Raw genomic sequence first — 5,953 nt, 5'->3', positions numbered from 1 at the left:
AGGGAAGAAGGAAGGAAGAGGGGGAGGGAGGAAGAGAGGGAGGAAGAGGGAAAGAGAGGGTGGAGGAAACAAGTATTGATTAAGCTCCTACTATGTACTAAGTGCTTTATAAATATTATCTCTTTTGATTCTTACAACAACCCTATGAATTAGGTGTTATTATCATTATCATTATTATTATTATTATTATTTTCCAGTTGAAAAAACAGGCAGACAGGGGTTAAGTGATTTGCTCAAGGTCACGAAGCTACCAAGTGTTTAAGTCAAGTTATGAACTCAGAGGTCTTCCTGACCCCAGGCCTAGCACTTTATCAACTTCTCCATCTAGCTTAGCTGCTTTTGGGCAGAGTCTCCAGAAAGAGGCGAAAGATTTGTTTTATGCTATGCTGGTCATACTAAAATATTGTGCTTAGTTCTAAGAAAGATATTCACAAGCTGAATTGTTCAGAGGAAGACAAATAGAATTTTTAGAGACCTCAAAACTATACCATACCAGGAAGAAGCAACTAGGTAAAAGAGAAGCTATCAGAAGAACATGATAGCTGCCTTTGACAACTGTCATGGCAAACCACAAATATGCTCATTCTACTTGGCCAAAAAAAGACAAAATTGGGAGAAAGGGCTGGAAGTTTCCTGGAGTTAGATTTTCTTTTATATAAGGAAATATAGAGTAGAATGAGCCACTATCAAAAGGTAGTTGGTTTCCCCTAACTGGAGATTTCCAAGCAAAGACATTTACTTGTTAGAGAGATTTGAGAAGGGCTTCTTGGTCAGGTGGGGGTTGAGCTAGATCATCTCTGAAGGTCAGCTCTGTGATCCTGTGGTTCTGCAAATTTACTGGTGATGAATTTCTATGAGCTTAATGAGGCCTTTCTAGATATCAAGAAATGTTAGAGTTTACCCTCCATTAACATTAGCCTTCAGGAGCCATATTTCACCTTCATACCCACAATGAGGCATCAGAGTAGGAATTTAGCATCATGCCTTAACTCAGATAAAATGCAAATGTCTCTAAAAGACCCTTAAGGCAATGCAGCTTGGTACAGAGGAAAAACTCCTGGCTTTGGTTGACTTCTTACACTGACTCTGTCACTGATTCATTGTGAGCCCTGCTTTCCTTATCCATAAAAAGAGGGAATATAAAATGAAAGGAACACAGAAGTTTCTTTTCAGCTTTGACAGTGCATGATTATTCTCATATATGTCATTTCAGAGACTTTGGAAAGACAGTATTTTTGCTGTTTATCCTTCATTTTCAAAGAGAAGCAACAACATCACGGGATGGTGTCTTGACTTGCTTGTGAATTGGATTTAAGTGAGATAGAGTTGTGCAAAGTCATCAGCCCCACTTTCTCTTCCAGAGTCACTGAAGTCCAGTGACAAGACAAGTCAAGACAACTGGTGACAGCCTGGGATGCAGTGGATGACCTTGGCTTCTTCGATATCTGATCAAGCTCTAAGCACTCCACAGTGACTGCTTCAGTCACCTTAATGTCTGTTGGAACAAATTGTTCTCATTTGCCCATTTTGCCTGGGGTAGTCTTCACATACTTGAGGCAGACGTTCCCCTAACTCATCAAGAGGCTTGAGGTCTGTCAGTTACCTTTCTATCTGGTGTAACCTGTCTGCTGAGATGGTTTTACCGGAGTGTGACCACTGCATGTGCTACAGCTTCTTGGAGCCACAACTAAGGGTTGGGTGAAGGTGAACACCAGAGTGGATGAGAAGCCCTGAAAAGGGCTTGGCAAGCCCTCACACCAGAGGTGCTAGTGAACATCCCATACATTATTAACATTGGGATGAACGGCAAGATGAAACTGAAGTGCTAGAACTGCATGGTATACAAAGTAGTTTCAAATAATAAGACTTTGTTTTTAAAAATCAAAATATTCATGGTATCTTAGAACACTAGCAGCAGTATAAACACTAAAAGAATATACTAAAAAAAGTAGCGTATACAATAAAGTGTCTGGGAATTTAGAAGAAAAAGGATATCAATCCCAGTGAGGACAGACGCCTCAGAGTTTAGACATCATAGGATTTAGATCCATAAGGAGCTTTAGCGGTCTCGTAGCCTATCCCCTTTATTCCATTGATGAGCAAATTGAAGTCAAGATGAGTGAATGCACCAGTAATAAGTAGGAGAGCTGAAATTGAATCCCTGGCCTGTTGCCTCTAAATTCAGAACTCTTTCTAGTACATTAGGGCTGAATTGAGTTTTACATGATGACAAGATTTCAAAAGAACAAGTCAACAACATTTAGTAAACACTAGGTCCTTTGACTCCAAACCCAGTACTCTTTCCACTGTACTTTGCGGTCTTTCAGCTTTAAAATAAGATAAATTGGACTAGATGACCTCTAAAATCCCTTCCAGCTTGAAATCTATGATCTTGTGATATTTTTAATCAGTCCCTTTCATCACTCACCAAAACAATGGGATACTTTGATATCCATTATCTCATTCGATCCTCACAACAACCCTAAGAGGTAAGTAGAACAAGTATTACTAGCTCATTTGACAAATGAGAAAACTGATGCTGAGGGAACTCAAACTACTTGCCTATAGTCACCCTGCTGTATGAAGTGATCTCAGAGAGGAGAGAGCAATGTCACAAAAAAGAGGACCAAGGAGATGTGGGCAATCAAAGTGTCAGTGACTGTGGCCTGGATGAAGATCCAGCCAGGAACACTTGAGAAGGAACAGTCACTCAGGCAGGAAAAGCAGGAGAGTGTTGTCATGAAAACTTAGAGGGGAGATATTATCCAGCTGAAGGGGGTTATTGACGCTATCGAAAGAGTTGCAGAAAGAGCAAGATGAGCATTGAGAGAAATCCAGATGATTTGGCAATTAAGAGATCATTAATAATTTTGGAGCAAGCAGTTTCAGTTAAATGAAGAGGCTGGAAACCATGCTGTCGAGAGTCTGGAAGAGAAGGAAAGGAGAGGAAGTGGTTGTTGTTGTTGTTATTCAGTGGTTTTTGGTGATATCTGACTCTTTGTGACCCCATTTGGAGTTTTCTTGGCAAAGATACTGAATGGCTTGCCATTTCCTTCTCCAGCTCATTTAATAGATGAGGAAACTGAGACAAACAGGGTTAAATGACTTGCCCAGGGTCACACAACCAGCACATATTTGAGACTAGAATTGAAATCAGGAATTTGAGTCTTCCTGACTCCAGGACCAGCACTCTATCCACTGTACCACCTAGCTGTCCCAGAGGAAGTGGAGATACCAATTACAAATAGCTTTCTCATGGGGTCTAGCTGTGAAAGAGGAGAGGTAGAATGATGCTAGCAGGAAAAATTGAATCAGGTGAGGTTTATTTTTTAAGCAGAAAGGAAAAGGCAATGCTGTTAGAGGAAAGCAGTAAAAGCTAAGTTACTAAGAGCTGGCGTGCACATGGAATATTTTTTGTTTTGTGTTCTATTGGTTTTGGAGATCCAGAAGGGGGATGAATCTATTCTGCTGAGAGTGATTGATCTATATCCGACCTCAGAAAGCATGACACCAACGGTCAGTGCCATTCAGAGCAAGGATTGGCAGCCTTTCAGAAATGGGGTCTCAGGCTTGGATATCAGTTCCTTCAGGTTGGCATCTGCTATCAGGACACACAAGCTTCCCTGAAGATAGCCGGTGGATTCCAAGATAGGTCACATGGATAAATCAACACTAGAAATACCTGGTAATTGGGATCCCTATGATTCTACGTAGTTTAAGAGCCAGAGAAGAGTAGAATGAATGAAAAACCATACGGCACAGCAGGGGAGAGAGGTGGGGTAATATTTGACCTTTCACACTGTGTTTTCACAACAGGCTGAAGTGTGGCAACTATAAGTACCCAAGGAAGTCAAGAATTTCACTGGTTATTTTTTTCTCTCTTCTCTGGAAACAAAAGCATTTTTGTTACAACCTGTCCCCTGCCACCACCCTGTTCAAGGAAGCTCACTCTTAGCTCTCTCTTCAATTTTTATTTGTGCCCACTCAGGGCCTTGACTGGTTTATTACAGACACTAATCTGCCAGGGATGTTGGGGGAGGGAGGAGTAGCCAGGTGGGAGAAGCTCATCTGCCTGAGATTGCATTGTAGAGCTGAGTGACCGTGAATAAGTAATTCAAACTCTGAGCATCAGTATTCTTCTCCATTAAGTAGGATGTTAATTCTTTTTTTTAATTTATTTTATTCTTAACTCATGGAACAAAACAAGCACTTCCACAACATAGCACAACAAAAAAAGATGATTGCACGTGAAATCGCAAATCCCTCATGCACAACCTGCCATTCCTTTTAATATATAATAAAGTTATCATGTAAAATTATTTTTCCCTATCCACACTACAGATGGATACCATTAGACACAAATAGTGGTTTGTGTGTGTGTGTGTGTGTATATTCATGCTTCGTAGGGTTGTTGTAAGGATCAAATGAAATAATGGATATGAAAGTATGGCATTTTTTTATGAGTGATGAAAGGGACTTTTTAAAAAGATCACAGGACCATAGAATTGGAGCTAGAAGGGGTTTTAGAGGGCATCTAGTCCAAATCCCCTTAATTTAAAAACGAAAGGCCATAAAGTACAGTGGAAAGAATATTGGATTGGAGTTGAAGGATCTACATTCAAATACCATATCTGCCACTTACTACTTTGTGACCTTCAGCAAGTCCCTTAACCTCAATGGACTTCAGTTTCCTCATATACAAATTGGGAGGGCTAGACAAGGTGACCTCTAAAATTCTTTCCAGATCTCAATCTATTATCTAGGAAACTGAAGCCCAAAAAAGTTAAATGAATTGAGATTTACAAGAGATCTTCATGACCTCTATTTGGAATTTTTTTGGCAGAGATAATGGAGTGGTTTGCCATTTTCTTCTCCAGCTCATTTTGCAGATGAGGAAACTGAGGCAAACAGGGTTAAATGACTTGCCCAGGGTCACACAGGTAATAAGTATCTGAGGCCAGATTGTGAACTCAGGAAGATGAGTCTTCCTTGTTCCAAGCCTACTGCCACCTAGCTGCACAGTGGATATCATAATAGCATTCACTAATTCTCAGAGCACATCGGATGGGAGTGGGGGGAGATATTTTTGGTCAGTGAGTACAGTTTTAAATCTCTTGGTACTAGTGGGCCTTTTCTAAGCAACAGAAAAGAGGACGAACCTCCAGCAGAGACTACTGGTTCAGCTGAAGCAGTACTTGAGACTGGTGAACAGACCCTCAGGAGTAATAATAACATCACTAGAAGACATTAACCCTTCAATAGTGTAGGATGTATGGGTTATCCTCCATGCGAGAAGTCTTGAGAGGCCAACGTGCCAGGATGCAAGCCCAAGAGGTTCTTTGCACTTGGAATTTGGTGAGACCATACTATATAGGAACTGGGTTAAACTGGGAGGCCAATCCCCCATCCCTTCCTAAGCACTGAAGTGGTGTAAGCAGGGATTCTGCCCTCCAGATGTCAAGGAGAGAGGGATGTTTGTATGTATGTTCTTCCTATACCTTTGAAGCAGATAGTTTTTTGTAAAAGATACTCTAATGGTAAATGATTAAGTGGAACTGGGGTGCAGGATGCCCCTAAAATTAGGGGAACACAATCAATGGGGACTTGAGTCAATGTCAGAGAAAGCAGATACCCCCAAAACTGCCATAAGGATTCCAGAGAACCCTGGGGGAGAAGTTAAATGTAACACATCTGGTCTTTGGGCACAAGGGGCCAGGGTGGTCACTGTGAGAATGACACTGACCTCCTTTCTATTCCTAATACTTAAACTCCATACTCCCAACTCAGAACATTATCACTGTCCTCCATGCCTAGAATTTTCTCCCACACCTAATCTCTTTTTCTTGGCTTCCTTCAAGTTCTAGTTAAAATCTCAGCATCTCTCAACCCTCCTTGATATTACTGTCTAACTTCAGGAATGATCTTCAATTTATTCTGTATGTATCTTGATTGT

This window comes from Vombatus ursinus, unplaced genomic scaffold (genome assembly GCF_900497805.2).
Source record: "Vombatus ursinus unplaced genomic scaffold, bare-nosed wombat genome assembly UNPS02014833.1, whole genome shotgun sequence".
NCBI lineage: Eukaryota > Metazoa > Chordata > Mammalia > Diprotodontia > Vombatidae > Vombatus > Vombatus ursinus.
This window is presented reverse-complemented; position numbering follows the sequence as displayed.